Source organism: Mytilus californianus, unplaced genomic scaffold (genome assembly GCF_021869535.1).
Source record: "Mytilus californianus isolate M0D057914Y unplaced genomic scaffold, xbMytCali1.0.p SCAF_7, whole genome shotgun sequence".
Classification (NCBI taxonomy): Eukaryota; Metazoa; Mollusca; class Bivalvia; order Mytilida; family Mytilidae; genus Mytilus; species Mytilus californianus.
Window position 1 is genome coordinate 99231468 of NW_026262723.1, and position 16990 is coordinate 99248457.

Here is a 16990-nt window from a genome sequence, read left to right on the forward strand (position 1 = left end):
TTTAACGCAGAAATATCACGTTGTTCATGCACATTTTCCTGTTCATCGGGAATTGCGAAGTTAGTATCCTCTGTAAATAAGTTTTTGAAATCATCTCTCCAACGGTTTAATACATTATTTTTATTTGTGTCAATAGTTCCATCTTGTTTACAACCGCTGATGGTATACACTTAGTTCTTTCGTTTTGAATGCCAATTTTACCGATAGATCGCCAAAAGTCCCTCTGATTTGATGCATAGAGTTTATCTTCCATTTTCTGTCTTTCGTTTGATTGATGTTTACGTTTATACTTTCTGTTTAAACGGTCAAACGTTTTACGTTCTGTACAGAATTGTTCTTTCAATGTGCGCTTCCTTGAATTAGAAATACTACTTTTCAGCCAGCTTTTCTCCGCTGCACAAACTTTTTCCCATTGACAGTTGAAAGTGTCATTCCAGTACGGCTTGTACAATGATTTCTTTCTTTTACTATATCCGTTTGACACGGGAATTTTATTTTCCATCTCCTTATGAATCAGTGTCGTGAATGCATCATACGCATGTTGTATATTACCTGAAATACGAATCGAGTTTTCTATTTGTAGTGTTGTTGAATTTACTACATCGAGAATTTCATTGTTACTTAAAAAATCATCAGGCATTGAATTTAGTTTGTATCTTTTTCGTTTATCGGTACTATCATGAGCGGAATATATGTTTTGTTCACATTTCGGTTGTCTTATATCGCAACACAACAACGAGTGATCCGGAATCCTGTCTGGTACATAGTTACAGTCGCTTATTATCTTTGACATCGGAATAATTTTAAAATCTAAAATATTGTCTATATCTTCATATGGTACACACATATAGTCTACAACCGATTTCCCCGTAGGAGATATATATGTAAATTCACGGTCATCAAATCGTCCATTCAACATTGATATATTGGTATCGCAAAGAAAGTTAATAAAAACATCTCCAGAGTGATTTTCGCTAAAATCTACTACGTTACGCGGTTTTACGTTATCTACACCTTCTATATAATCCAAGTTTCTACCAACACGCGAGTTAAAATCTCCGCAAATCACAATATTTCCCTTATTTTGATAACTATATACTCCCTCCAACAGGTTTTGAAAAAATAGATCTGATTCAATTACTCGACTTGAGCCTGCTGGCGGCAAATAACAAACGGCAACATATACGCAGAAATCTGTATCAGTCGCGTTTAATTTAATCCAAAGAATGCCTTCAAAATCTGAGTTTATAATTTCACAAGAGTAGGAGTCTACTATTTCCCTTTTTATCAAAACTCCAACACCGCCTGATCCTCTTACCGCATTCTTGTGGATTCGTTTCCTATTATTTCCGTAAAACTTATAACCGGGCACCTCCAATGATTCATGTTCTCGAAGAAACGTTTCCGTTAGTGCTAAAACATCACAATTCGAGTATTCAAGTACAAGTTTACGAAAGTTAGAATTATCATTTTCTCGTATAGACCATCCGCGCGTGTTCCACACTCCAAGCCGCAAAACGTCCTATAGTTTCTTAATAAGGCGGTTACCGACAATTTTGTAATTTTTTTCTTTTCCTATTTCCTTCAGGACTGTCCTTAGACTAGCTTGGAGGTTCCTTGTTTCTACTGATTTGTCGTTCTCAATATAGACATTAGAGTATTTTCGGTTGTCATTTGGTTTATTCTTTTTCTCAAAAATGCGTGTTTTATCTTCGGCACTTTTGATTTCACAGATCACGACACCTGGGTATTGACCTTTTGACTCTTTTCTCGTCACTGATTCAACTTGAATATTTGCAAGGGCTAATCCGTCTTTAAATAATTCATGGATTTTATTTATTGTTACCTGATTACTGTCTTTTTCACTTTCATCATATTTCAAGTTTTTAATCACCAATTTATTTTTGCATGTGCTCTCATTTCTCTCTATAACACCAGTGTTTTCACGCACGGTCTTCTCTAATGAGTTAATTTTGTCTTGCATATTATTCATATCTGTTTTAACCTCAGTACGTACAGTGTTTAGTTCTTTTTGTATTTTGGTATCTATTAAATTGGAAATCTTGTCAGTCAATTTATCTGTGATCCTTTGTTCAAAGTTATTTTCAAGTTCATCAATTCTACGTTCTAATTTTTCACTGACGTTACATAAATTTGAGGATAGCTGTAGAAGTAAATGTTCAAGTCTATTCTGAGGCATATCGAGTTGTCCCTTGGGTTCTGGGGTTGTCATATGTTTAAGCCTTTTTATTTCACTATTTGGATTTTCTGTATAATAAGGATCTTGGTTTGATAGATTTCTTTTTCTTGCAATTGACGAATTATTAAAGTTTTCAACAGTACTTACGTTACCATAGCCAGGTACATGCATGTCACTAGATATTGAACTGTTGTTTACATATGGACTCGCTCCATTGACTCCATTAACTCCACACATAGTGAATTGTGTAAATTGATCCATTTTCTGTTATAAAGGATGAACACTCTCCGATTTTATTTCAGCAATGTTTCCAACACTATGTATATGCACTATATGTCTATTTATGTCTTAAAATTCCAATAAAATATCAACAATACACAACTTTTTTCAGAGCTCTAAATTTTCACAGCTGACCACTCAAATCACGTGATCAAAGCCATGTACTATGAAAAATAGAAGGCAAAATACCGATTTTCCATTGGACGAGAAGGGGTGAGTATGTTCTAATTATATTAAACATTGCACTGACAATGAAACAAATTCTTGAATAAAACCAATCAAGAGATCATTTGAGCCTTGAGGACTTTACAATATTCTAAGTTTGTAAGAGGATGATTATCCCTTTCTTCATGATAAGTATTCGCTAACGCTCGTACTTTATCATGAAGAAAGGGATTATCATTCTCTTACATATACATAGCAAATTATTGTAGGCAGAACTGAGATCAGAAATAATCCTGGTACCTTTGATAACTAATTACAAGGTTTAGATCTATGACAATTTGTTTCTTTTTGTTTTATTTGTTTTATTGTAATTGTAACATTATACAGGACAGAATAGAATAGAATTTACATCCCAACTCCTTTGTTCTAACAGGGGTGATCTGAGTCGGATCACCCCTACCAGATCACTCTACCTTGAGTTTCTTTGTTCTGCATGCTTTCTTTCGTTCTGTAACATTTTGGCGGAAATGTTGAACACACAATAAAACTTAGAAATATTTATTTGGAATAAAGACTAACTTTTAAAATTTATGTAGAAAAAAAATCCATTAAATTTCCAGTGTCTATGTGGGGAATCGAACTCTAGACCTTAAGCATATGAAGCGACGATCCATACCCCTACACCAGGACTACTAGATACAAACCTACCGTTAATTTAACACATTTAAACATTGTAACCAGGGCTCATAAAGGGTATATACTATATAGTAATATATAAAGTATATTATAATTATTGTATGGCATTCTGAATTAGATGTTATGAAGCGTAAATGTTTTTTTCATATAGTCTAGAAGAGCTGGGATGTAAAATAGTTATCCCACTCGGACTTGGTGTGTCGGTGTAAGATCACCCTCTGGCCTTCGGCCATCAGGGTGATCTTACACTGACACACCGCGTCCTCATGGGATAAACATTACAGAATATACTTTATTCCAAATTAAAGGGCCCACAAGGGGCAACATGAGATTATAACATTACACATATTAAACAAAGACAATACTGAGGGAAAGAATTACTTGATTGATAGCATTTAATGACACAATACATATTATTCAACTATGTCTTGTATATGTTGATAAAGTCAATAGGAAGGTCAATAACATCAATTAAGTTACATAAATTAATACATATACATATCTTAGATAAGATTAAGATAGAGTTTAAGGCAAATGATCATATAAAAATTCACTTACAAAATATAAAATATCCTTGTCCTCGTTATCTAATATAGAAAAGAACTTTTCCTCATTAAACTGGCTAAAAAATTTCACTTTACTAGATATAAAGGTAAACATTTCTTGTCTCTCAATGTGGTATTTGTCACATTTAATTCAGAACTGTAATTCATTTTCGACCTCATTTTTCCACATTTACAACAAATTTTATTTTTCTCTTGATATGTTTTTATATCTTCCAGTTTCTATAAATGATTTGTGTGATGATATTCTTAATCTGCAAAATGCTTTTCGTAAATGAATGTTTTAAACACGCTAAGACAATTCTCTGAACCAAAATTTCTTTTTACAGATAAGTAAGTATCTAATTTTCCAGCCTTAAGTGTTTCACTATTATTTTTCCAATCACTTATGTATTTTTCGTGTAAAGCTTGGTTTAAAATGAAATTAAATTTTCTTTTACCGGAAGACAGAACAATTTTTTTAATATCTAAAATTTTAAATAATTTAGTTATTGAGCAGTACCAAGCTGTTTTACCTTGAGTATGCAAATCTTTAGAGTTTGCAAAAGCATCATATAATAATGGAATTTCTGACAAATTCTGTAAACGGTAACAATATTTCAACATAGATTTAACAATGTTATAATGTAATGGAAAAATTCCAAGCTCTGAGAGTGATGCAAAGTTAACACTCTTTCTATGCACACCTAATACAAATTTCCCAAACTTGACATGTAAATTTTTATAACATAAGTCCAGATTAAGTTCTCCTGGATTAGAAGAGCGAATTTTTTAATGATTATCATTAAATAAACCCCAAATTTCTGAAACATATAAAAGTATATGGCACTTAAATAGATTTGTTGTGCTTGAGTACATATTGTATTTAGGATAGTCATATTGCATTTAGATGAATCTATGTTGCTCTAGTACATATGGTGCTTTGATGAGCAGTGCATATGGCACTTATATAGATTTGTTGTGCTTGAGTACATATTGTATTTAGGATAGTCATATTGCATTTAGATGAATCTATGTTGCTCTAGTACATATGGTGCTTTGATGAGCAGTGCATATGGCACTTATATAGATTGGTTGTGCTTGAGTACATATTGTATTTAGGATGGGTGCATTTAGAATTTGGATTCAATTTATGATGCTCTAGTACATATGGTGCTTTGATGAGCAGTGCATACGGCACTTATATAGATTTGTTGTGCTTGAGTACATATTGTATTTAGGATAAGTGCGCATGGAACTTGAATGAATTTAGGGAACTTGAGTATATATGGTACGTAAGAGAAGTGCATATGACATTTATATGTTGATTATGTACAAATGGCACTTAATGGACATTGAAGTTCATGCATTTAATATATTTAATGTTATATTTCAGCATTCACCTTATCAGAGATGACTTCGTAATTACCTGAAAGAAGTAATCGCAAAAGAAAAAGGACACAGAGGCTGGTGGAGATCATGGGAAACACAGACAATGCTGATCTGGGGTGAATGTACCTAATATTGACATTCCTTTACCCAGCCCATCAAATTCAAATACAAATTCTGACCAGTTGTCTGGGAATTCACAGTCCAATCCTGTTCAAAACTCAAACACCGAATCATTCAAATCTGAATGTTACAAATACCGATAAAGAAAGTAATGATTGATCAAATTCTGAGGATGTTGACTGTTGCAACACCAATTATCACACAAACTGTTGTTATAATTCTCAAAAGAACTGGTGTTATACAAGACAAGGATGCAAATACATCAGATCTTACTTTAACACCAGCACTGACAGACCAGTCGCAGAGTGTTAATTCCATGTTGCCATCAACGCAAAGTAACACTACATTTAATGCAACAGGTATGACGGCACCATCCCAGTTGCACAACCCAAATATGACCACTAACGTAGCATGTGATAGCAGCAATTCTTCGTGCTAAAATGTTCTTAGCAGAGGCTGCCAACAGTGATCGGCGTCAATTGGAGGAACTCCGAATCAACAAGTGGTTAACCATTCACTTCAGAATAATTCAAGCAGTCTATATGGTTGTTGTTAGGTGTTGGTTGCCAAGGGTACATGGGCCTTTGTCAACCATAATGATAGAGGGTATATACATGTAGAGATCAATGTCATTAGACATTTAAATTGGTACTATGTTTGTTACTGTGATTAAAAATGAAATTGGGACATGGGCCTCTTTCAATTAAATCCTTTATACATTGCAAACTTAAGGTGTAATATTGTTTAGTTTATATGGTTGTGGTTAGGTATTGGTTGCCATAGGGACATGGGCCTCTGACAACCCATAGATGTAATTCATGGGCAACCATATAGTCCGAGAGGATATAAATGTGTATACATAAATGTCATGAGACATCTTAATTACAACCAGGGTTGATATTGTGCAGTGGAATAGACAGTTTTATTTTCATCTTTGTAACTAGATTTTAATATTTACAATATATACAATTATTTTTAACCGGATTTTCGAAGGAAAAATCGGTTATTGATTTGGGGATGTACGGCGGGCGGGCGGTCGGGCAGCTGCCAAAAAGTGTCCGTTCATTAACATGAAAACGCTTCGACAAATTTTTTTCAAATTTAGATATGTTGTTTCCTGTGACTAAATGAAGATCAAGTTCAATTTTCATGATTTTAGCTTTTCTCGTTGTTGAATTGTAGACCTTTCAGTAGCGAAAAGTGATATTTATTATTATTTTGAGTTATTTCCCTTTCAACAGAAATGGTGTAATTAATAAGTATATGGATAGATAGTCTATCAATGATTGTATCTGTTCAATTGATTTTAGTCAGGAGTTGTCAAAAATTTCTTTATAACTATTTTTTTTTAAGTCATGTGTGTTTTGAAGGTAGATGTCACAGTTGTTATATGGTATTTAATTTTTTGGTTGTGTTAATGTTTAATTTTTACTTGATCCTGTTTGTCTATCACTATTTTAAAACATGGTTTTCGAGAATAACTTAACACATATTAAAAACGAAGTGTTTACGTTTGCAACTTTTGTTCATGCAACTTTACACTTATTTGATCCGATTCTCAGAAAGATAATAAAACCAAAAGTAATGAAGCATCCCCGTCTGTCATTGCAGACGACTATTGCTTGAACTCTAGACGAACTTTTGTCATAAACTTTTGGAATCCCAGAAAGTTTGATGATTAACTTTCCGACCTGTAAAAATCTGTGGGAAATACTATTATCTTTCACAAAATTAAGCAGACGGAAATAGTGTATCGCATCAACATAATTAAAAGCGCAATTAAAACGAATAAAAACGAGTTGTACTCTATTAAAAAACTATAACTAAAAGAAAAAAAAATAAATAAAAATAAAATTAAAAAAGTGATGGTAAATATAGGTTTCATTGGCGTTTGGTTGTCATGGGGACAGGGCCTCTGGCAGTTAAAATCTGTAAATACATATAAAATCATGGGATAGGTGAATTTGGCTTTTAGTAACCAGAATGAAAGCTCTAATTTACATGTTGATAATTTAGATTTGTGAATGGAAGTTGGTACTAATTGTTTTTTGGAATTTTTGTTCACTGGCTTGGATGGGGGATATTGTTACAAGGATGGCTTTGTGTAACAAACTTCGTTCTGAGTGTGTGTAGAGCACATATTTAATATATATTACAAAGGAATATAACTTTGAAAGTAAAAAGGTATACAATGGTAGATGGGACTAATTGTATTTTGGAATTTTTGTTCGCTGGCTTGGATATATCATTTTGTTGCTTCTTCGTCATTTTAATAATAAATGATAATTTTTAATGCATAAATTTGATTGTTTGTTATTCCTTCATCCCATCAAACAGAGCAAGCCTGTGTTGACAAAAGTGCTAATTTTTATCAAAAATTATTTTTTCACAGTTGTTATATGGTATTTAATTTTTTTTGGTTGTATTAATGTTTAATTTTTACTTGATCCTGTTTGTCTATCACTATTTTAAAACATGGTTTTCGAGAAAATGAAGCCTGTGTTGACAAAAAGAAACTTCTTTAAACTGAGTGCCTATATTTTGGACGTTTGTCCCTCACTAGAAATTGAAAAACAATTATGAGTTAATCGCAAACAAACTTCGTTCTGAGTGTGTGTAGAGCACATATTTAATATATATTACAAAGGAATATAACTTTGAAAGTAAAAAGGTATACAATGGTAGTTGGGCCTAATTGTTTTTTGGAATTTTTGTTCACTGGCTTGGATGGGGGATATTATTACAAGGATGGCTTTGTGTAACAATATGATGGCGAATGTAACCCCATCTTTGAACATTCCAGCAGCGCCTGCATATGGAGTATATATCTCCCAATTGATACGATATTCCCGGGCTTGTGTTTCCTATCATGATTTCCTTGATAGAGGATTGCTGCTCACAAGGAAGCTATTAAGCCAAGAGTTCCAAATGGTGAAGTTGAAATCATCCCTTCGTAAATTTTACGGACGCCATCACGGTTGACCGTTATGGAATAACCGTTTCACAGACGATATCGGATATGTTCCTTATGTCCTAACTACAATACCCTTCCCTTTTCACGAATGTGACTTACCGAATCAGACTATTTACCGGATTTGTAATAACATAAGCAACATGACGGGTGCCACATATGGAGCAGGATCTGCTTACCCTTCCGGAGCACCTGAGATCACCCCCAGTTTTTGGTGGGGTTCGTGTTGCTTAGTCTTTAGTTTTCTATGTTGTGTCATCTGTACTATTATTTGTCTGTTTGTCTTTTTATTTTTGGCCATGGCGTTGACAGTTTGTTTTCGATCTATGAGTTTGACTGTCCCTCTGGTATCTTTCGTCCCTCTTTGATGGGATGGGTCAATAAGGTTTTGTCATTATAAACATATATGTTGTTTATAAATATGATTTATTGATTTAATTATATATGTTTATCATTTTGTTGCTTCTTCGTCATTTTAATAATAATGACAGTTTTTAATGCATACATGTGATTGTTTGTTATTCCTACATCCCATCAAACAGAGCAAGCCTGTGTTGACAAAAATGCTAATTTTTATCAAAAATGATTTTTTTTTTGGCAAACTTGGCCGTACTATATAAAGCGGCATAAATCTTTGACTTTATGTTAGAGAAATGTTTAATACAAAGTTAGTTCCTTCCCCTGTTGTTTTATCAATGTATGTGGTAAATATGAAATATTACCTCGACATGAGAGGATATGTTTATATTGTAATTCAAATTCTATTGAAAATGAAATGCACTTTCTTCTGGAATGCCCTCTTTACAATAACCTCAGAAGAGATATGACTGATTATATAAAAAAATACCCCAGTTTAGTTAATTTAAACAGAAATGATCTTTTTACATGGATCATGAGTAATGAAGATAGCAGTTTTTTATCTATTTTATGTGCATACCTTGATAAAGGTCTGCAACTTAGAAAATCAGAAAATTAGTTAAATAGATAGCATAATTATCTCCCCTTGACCATTGACCCTTTCCTCATGCATTTGAACTATTATTTTATGTTTCTTTAATCACTCTGTAATGTTATGCTCTTAATGGGCCCTTTAATTTGGAAAAATAAAAAATATTGTATTGTATTGTATTGTTGTTATCTGATTTCAGAAGGCGCTTCAGTTGCAGTTTGAAAGTGGCAGAAAAATTTGGGAACTGAAATTATACCCCCATCCCTCCTTGGATAACTGATTTCTGTAATAAATATTTTTAAATCATTTTAAAATTGATATACACATACATATTTTTACTTTGTTATACTAGATGTCAATGTTATATTCGAATGTAACCCCATCCTGGATGGGCGAATGTAACCCCATCTTTGATGGGATGGGTCAATAAGGTTTTGTCATTATAAACATATATGTTGTTTATAAATATGATTCATTGATTTAATTATACATGTTTATCATTTTGTTGCTTCTTTGTCATTTTAATACAAATATTTTATTGGCACAAACTCATTAACAATAAATGGTTAAGACCTATTGCATATATATAATTATATTAATTGACATGATAGAATGAAAAGTTACATGTTAATATATAATGATAGAATGAAGTTACATATTGATGCATCATATTAGTTCACTATTCCTTATATTTAAACACTCTGATATGAAAGAGGAAGACACTGTAAGTAATAATGATGAGCTTTTGTTTACCAATAGAGATATTTTTTCATCAGTGTTAATGTTACGCTTTTAATAATAAATGACAGTTTTCAATTCATACATGTGTTTGTTTGTCCTTCCTTCATCCCATCAAACAGAGCAAGCCTGTGTTGACAAAAAAAACTTCCTTAAACTGAGTGCCTATATTTTGAACGTTTGTCCATTACTAGAAATTGAAAAACATTTATGAGTTAATCGCAAATAAACTTCGTTCTGAGTGTGTGTAGAGCACATATTTAATATATATTACAAAGGAATATAACTTTGAAAGTAAAAAGGTATACATTTTATTCAACACTTAAATATGATCATTTTTGAGGGAATTGATTTCAAATTACACTCCATGTAGATATTGTGTATAAGCAATGTTCAATCAAATCAAAATAATTTTCAATATGAAATCAAACAAAACATACTTTTACTCAATCTTGAAACAACTAAAGAATGGAAAAGCATTGATAAACCTGTGTATGGAACGCGGGAACCACATTGATAGACCAGTACAGATGTACGGCGTCAATGATAGATACACGGTTCTCCATTTTTTAAAGTAATGACGAACAGCGTAAAGTATACTTTACGGTCGTCCATCACAGATAAAGATAGTTAATTTGTTTAAACATATTTTATTTGTTACTTTAAAGCAAAATGGATTAGACACAAGTAAATCATACTTATGAAGTCTTCTCCATAATACAATATATAGTATAATGAGCAGGCATGTAAAACAAACATAGAATATATTAATACGAGCTATAGGTAAAAAAGAAGAGAACAGAAAAAAAGAAGGAAAGATTGAAAAGTAATATTATTCTGTTTACGTGGGTGTTGATGATGATGTTCCGTGTCAGTATCAATTACGCTTATGAAGGTTGACCTTTTGATGTAGTTACTTCCACGCAGTAAAGTAGAGTTGATTCTTCGTAAATGCAATTACGACCGTAAGTGATAATTTACCCGTAAATCAGGTGGATAACAACCCTGATTCGTAAATGATATAAGGGTAAAATGCAAGTTCTGTCTATCACATTGAAAACAACTATAACTAGATAGAGAAAATCTGACAAGGATGAAATGTTTAAAAACTGTTGAGGTCTATCAACTTTCTATTTACACAAAAACTGTCAGGCGACTCCTTATAGGAGAAGTTGCCCTTAAATGACAATAATTAAGAAATAATTCATGGGGGCTTAAATTTATCATATTTTATTACGGGTTGGCCCTTTATGCTAAAAATTTTACCACGAGCGACAGCGAGGGGTAAATTATCAGCATAAAGGGCCAACCTGTGGTAAAATCAATATAAATTCAATACCCCATGAATTACTTCTATTCTAATAGGATTAAGACAGCAATTCTTTTGGATCGAAGCGCTCTATGTGAAGGGAAATGTTTGCTGTTCCCGAAATTGAACACACTATTAATATTATTCCACTGTTTATACATATTGATAGTTTAATCAATATTTGATTGGTTGAGACTATCCCACGTGTCATTGAACAAATCTTCATATTCCCTTCTGAGGATCATAGTCCCCTCTGAAATGTCGGGATTACATTGTGCGACGTTACGCGCGGTTAATGTACATTACGTTTTGAACTTCTTATCCTTCTTAAAATAGTGATAGCAAAAATCATTATCATGTTCAAATTTATTTCAGACGATAAAACAAAAAGACCTAATAATGAACTTTTGATCCGTACTGTTCATCAATGTGTATGTCAAACATGATTTAGTTTAACTTATAAAAACAAGCGGATAAGAAAAAAAATGTATGCAAAATAATAATTAAAGTATTGATAGTAAACAAAGCATAGGCAGTGGAATAAAACATTCATTTCCCTTTGCCTCGGGAGATATGAAGATTTGCTCACCCTCGAAAAATCATATTTCCCTCGGGCAGAGCCCTCGTGAAATATGAATATTCTTGGGTGAACAAATCTTCATATCTCCCTCAGGCATGGGAAACAAATGTATAATATTAAACGACGAAGAAATTGAATAAGTGACATGCTTAAACGATATACAATAGCATACTAAGACAGATTTGGATGAATTTAATAGACTAACTTACTTTCATTTAAGAAGATATGGACATTATACAAATATACAAATTCTTACCATCGTTTGTATATGTTTTCATGTTTTGACAACTCTCAGTTTCCCATTCGTGCATTTTCCCGTAAAATCCTTACATTCTTACATCATCGTTCAATGACGTCATTTACACCATCTGATGTGAGGTAAATTATTCATAAAAAGCATACGACGTGGGAGTAGGATTGGAATAGCCCAAACAAATCATGATGTTGACTATCAACTGACATATGAATATTTTCGAATTTTACCACTGGTGCGTACTCAAAGCGTTTAAAGAACGTCATATTAGAATTATCAATTTTAGAATAAATATCAATTATCTTGAATACTATAATTCAGATACTCAATATTTATTGGGAAGAGCACAATAGAGGCGTGATCCAAATACAGACAATAATATATTTAAACAACATATAAATGAAATATAGATCCATGTAACAACAAGTCATAAGTAAATTCTATGGATACCATAACATTCAGAACTCATAGTGATACCATACACATATACAGCATGATTATTCTAAATTTTCATAATTTTACTTAAAAAACACAATCACCTATATAAGATATATGTGTATATGCATAAACTACTATAAAGGATTATTATCCGATGAAACAGTATGGTGGTCTCTCAAATCAAGAGCTTCTTCAATATACATACAATTTAAAATATTTTCATCCAAATTATTTGAATTTATATCATTGATTTTATATTTAGATCTAATTTTGTTATATTGAGGACATTCAATCAAGAAATGTATCTCATTTTCAATTTTTCCTATGCAAAATTTACAAAATCTCTCATTAGAGGGTATTATTGGTCTTGCATACCTACAAGTTTCTATTGCTAATGAGTGTGCACTTATTCTTAAACTAGTGAGGTTTTTTCTGAGATATTCAGGAACATTAAAGTTTAAATATTCTTGTTGTTTAAATTTAGTATAAATTTTACTAAAAAATAAAATTTTACCAGTTTCCATCTTATATCTTAGATAGTTCAAATATAATTTTGTTTTTGTAGAAATCTTCTAGTTTCTGTTTAAAATTAATATTACAATGCTTGTTTAAGGGTATTCCAATATATTTTGATAATTCAGATAATTTATTAGACCATGAATTTTCTCTATTTGTTAGAGTTTTGTCTACTTCAAAAGCAGCCTTGAGAATTTCATGTGGAGTCAGGACCACCAGACCGTTCACCAATATCACTGAGACGCACAAAGTATATTTACACAAGTTGATAACATTTAATACTAATAGGTAATGTACCCAATTCTCACCGCACTGCTAGATTGGAAGACTTTCCATGAACCCCAAGTATGTTTTTAAATATGGAGTTTTGTGTTTTTTCTAATTTACTTTTGTCTAATGCTTCAAAATTTGGTTTGAATTCTGATATCCATACTTCTGATCCATAAGTTAAAATAGGAATTATCATTGAGTTAAAAAGCTGGAGTCAAGTTTTAACAGACAAGTTTTCACTATATGGGAGTTTAGACTTCAATGCAAAATATGCTTTTGTAGCTTTATCTGAGAGGCTTGACACTGCCTGTATAAATTTTCCAGAGCTATGAAAATCAACTCATAAGTATTTATAATAACCAACGGTTTCGATTGCATTAGAACTGTAATAAAAGTAAAAGTTTTCTTTCTTTACTTTATTTTTGGAGAAAATTATCATTTTTGTTTTCTTGAAGTTGACATCCAGTTTCCATTCATCACTATATTTTTTTTGCAAAGAATCAAGAGTGTTCTGGAGACAGATAAAGAGAATTTTGAATGCAAAATGATCAACGAGACAAGATCCACAAATAAGTAAAATTAGTAAAACTGCATTTGCGATCGTCAAATCAAATCGCTAACTGCAGTACTATTTCTTAATCTGATGATCAATTTCAGCCAATGTTAAAAAATGTTTACATAAAGATTGCACTATAGAATTTAACTTTAACGCGTTCTATTTCCGTAAGCTAAAATTAACAGAAAGAACGTCATTTAAAACTCAAAGGAATATGTGATTTTAGAAAGCGACCGATTTTAAGGGGCTGAACGATACATTTTTATAGCTGTCATACAAGTGAGAGGTTTAGCCACATACGTAACAAGAACAGGTTTAATCAACCATTTACCTCGTAAAATGCGTGTACCAAGTCAGGAATATGACAGTTGTTACGTTGGTTGAAATAATCGAGCGTTTTGTTTTGTCCGATTTTATGGACTTCCCCCTTTTTCCGTTTTATTTTTATCTGAGCTAGGCATTTTTATTATCACATATTTTGGGGTCTATTTTGTTATTTTTTAGTTTTATACAAATGTCATTTTTCATATCGTCTTTTCTTCGTTTTTTAACATTGCTCCATCCAAGGATTTGTATAATGTATAGCACTTTACATAGGAGTGTTATCATTTGTCAGCAACAATTTCAGCTGCATGAGGATAAATTTTGGCAATTAAACCAGAAAAAGACAAGATAGTACAGCGATTCGTATTGCCATTCAAAAGCAGTGATAAGGTATCAATTTGATGACAGAAAAATAGACGCAATTAAGATTTCATTCCGAATTCTTAACACAAAACATCTTCTAAAAGTGTTACTGCATCTGAAAAATTAGAGATAATGACACTTTTCCTGTTTTATCAAAACTAATTGCTCTTTTTAGAACAAGCTGAGAAAAGATAAAATATTTATTTATTACTTCTATGTAAATCAGATGTAATTATCTCATATCTTAAGGGCTAACGCTCATCAGATATGAGAAGCTTACATCTAAAACATACAAATCCTTGCTCCGTCTTAGTAATTTATTAATTTGAAAGCAGACTTACAAATGACGACGACAGCAACTTACAGTTATCAGCTATCACACTTTGATCAGTTCCAAAAGTGGTCGGTAGCGTTATCATCCCCGATCAGTATACATCCACAACTAGAACGTCCAATAAACATTATCTGATTGGTCCGTGACTAACTCTTTTCATTAAAGAAATTAATGATTTGCTAGTAAAAATAAATTTATCATCGTGGTCATAGGTCGAGTTATCTCACCTACCACCATCTTGATAGTTCGAAGTATTATTTGTTATATGGTCTATTTTATTTTCAATCTCTAGGGTGATAAACTAGGTGAAATATATACACGCATCACACAAAACAATTAAGGAAAATAATAAATTGTTTAATTTTGGGAATTTCAGGAAAACACTTTACAAAACTTTGAATTTTCGAAATATTAAGATTTTCTACCCCAGGAATAGATAACCGTAGCTGTATTTGGCAAAACTTTTAGGAATTTTAGGTCCTCAATGCTCTTCAACTATTACTTTATTTTGCCTTTTTAACTTTTTTAATTCGAGCGTCACTGATGAGTCTTTTGCAGTTGAAACGCGCATCTGGCGTTCAAAATTTCAATCCTGGTATCTATGATGCGTTCATTTAGCAGATGATAATTTTGTTGAATTACACTGGGCCATTAGATTAGTCCATATACTTTGTGATAAAGCTTTAGGAGCATTTTCTAGATTTTTCAGAAGAGGACAGTAAAGATTATGACAAAATTAATATTGCTATTTTATCTAGATATGAGCTCATTGTCGATGCATACAGAGAAAAGTTCATAAGTGCCCGTCAATCTTCTGATGAATTGTTTAAGGAATTTGCAGTCAGAGTGGTAGGTTTTCTTCGGTATTGGTTGGAACGCTAGTTGATAGTTACTGGTTTTGGAATATTTGTTGATTTAGTAATTAGAGAACAGTTGATGGTAAATTGTAGTAAAGAGAACAAATTTCAGATCAAGGAACATAAATCAAAAACTGTTGAATTGGTAGATGAAGGAAAGGCATTTCAATAACTCATAAGAGTGAACAGGTAAGTTCCAAATCACAATCGTTTCTGAGAACTAATAGAATAATCAAGATATCTAGGTAGGAATTTTCAACCAGTGGAATGCAGGTCAAATAGCAATATATTGTCATTCAAGGACAAACAGACTAAAAGAGGATAACTTTAAGCCGGGTGAGTTTAATGTGTACATACATGCTCGACAGGACCATCAAGTGGAGGACTATATTAGTGATGTGACTTTTAAATTGCCTGGTGTTTGATGCAATGATGACAAGATACAAGTACATAGACTTCATAAAGTTGTAGGTAAAATTACAGCACAATGACTTGAGTGTGTAGGTAAAGGTAATATCTTTGGTAAGCTTGCTTGCTAGCTGAACCGTGAAATCATTATTGGTTAAGGTACCACCGTCTTTTGGGCTGAGTCAATACTAATAGTTCAGTACAGAACCAATCAAAAGTAAGGACAGTGCATAAACATTGTGAAACCAGTTTAGAAATATGTTTTCAATCTAAATTAAAAATATAGGGTCAATTATCAGGGGCGGATCCAGCCATTTTTGAAGGGGGGTTCAACCCCGGGAACCCCCCTGGACCTGCCACTGATTATAAGCTAATTCACAAGCATGTTGTAGGTGTATTTGATTTGGCAATTTCATTTTAATCAAAACAATACAAGACCATTTATTAAAGCATTGTGAGGGGATCAACTCATAGATGACCGACTAAGTTTATTTTGACACCTTCTTGTAGCACCCCCTCCCCCACAAAAAAAAAAAAAATACACATCATAATTAAAGATAACGATATCCTTACATATATAATAAGGATATCAAAAGTTATTTTTAATCCATTAAAACAGATTGTTATATAGAATTACAAATGTAAACAATTTAGTTATCAATGAACAGAAATACTAGTAATTGATTGAAATGAAATTGACAAATCAAACACACCTACAATATGAAAGCAT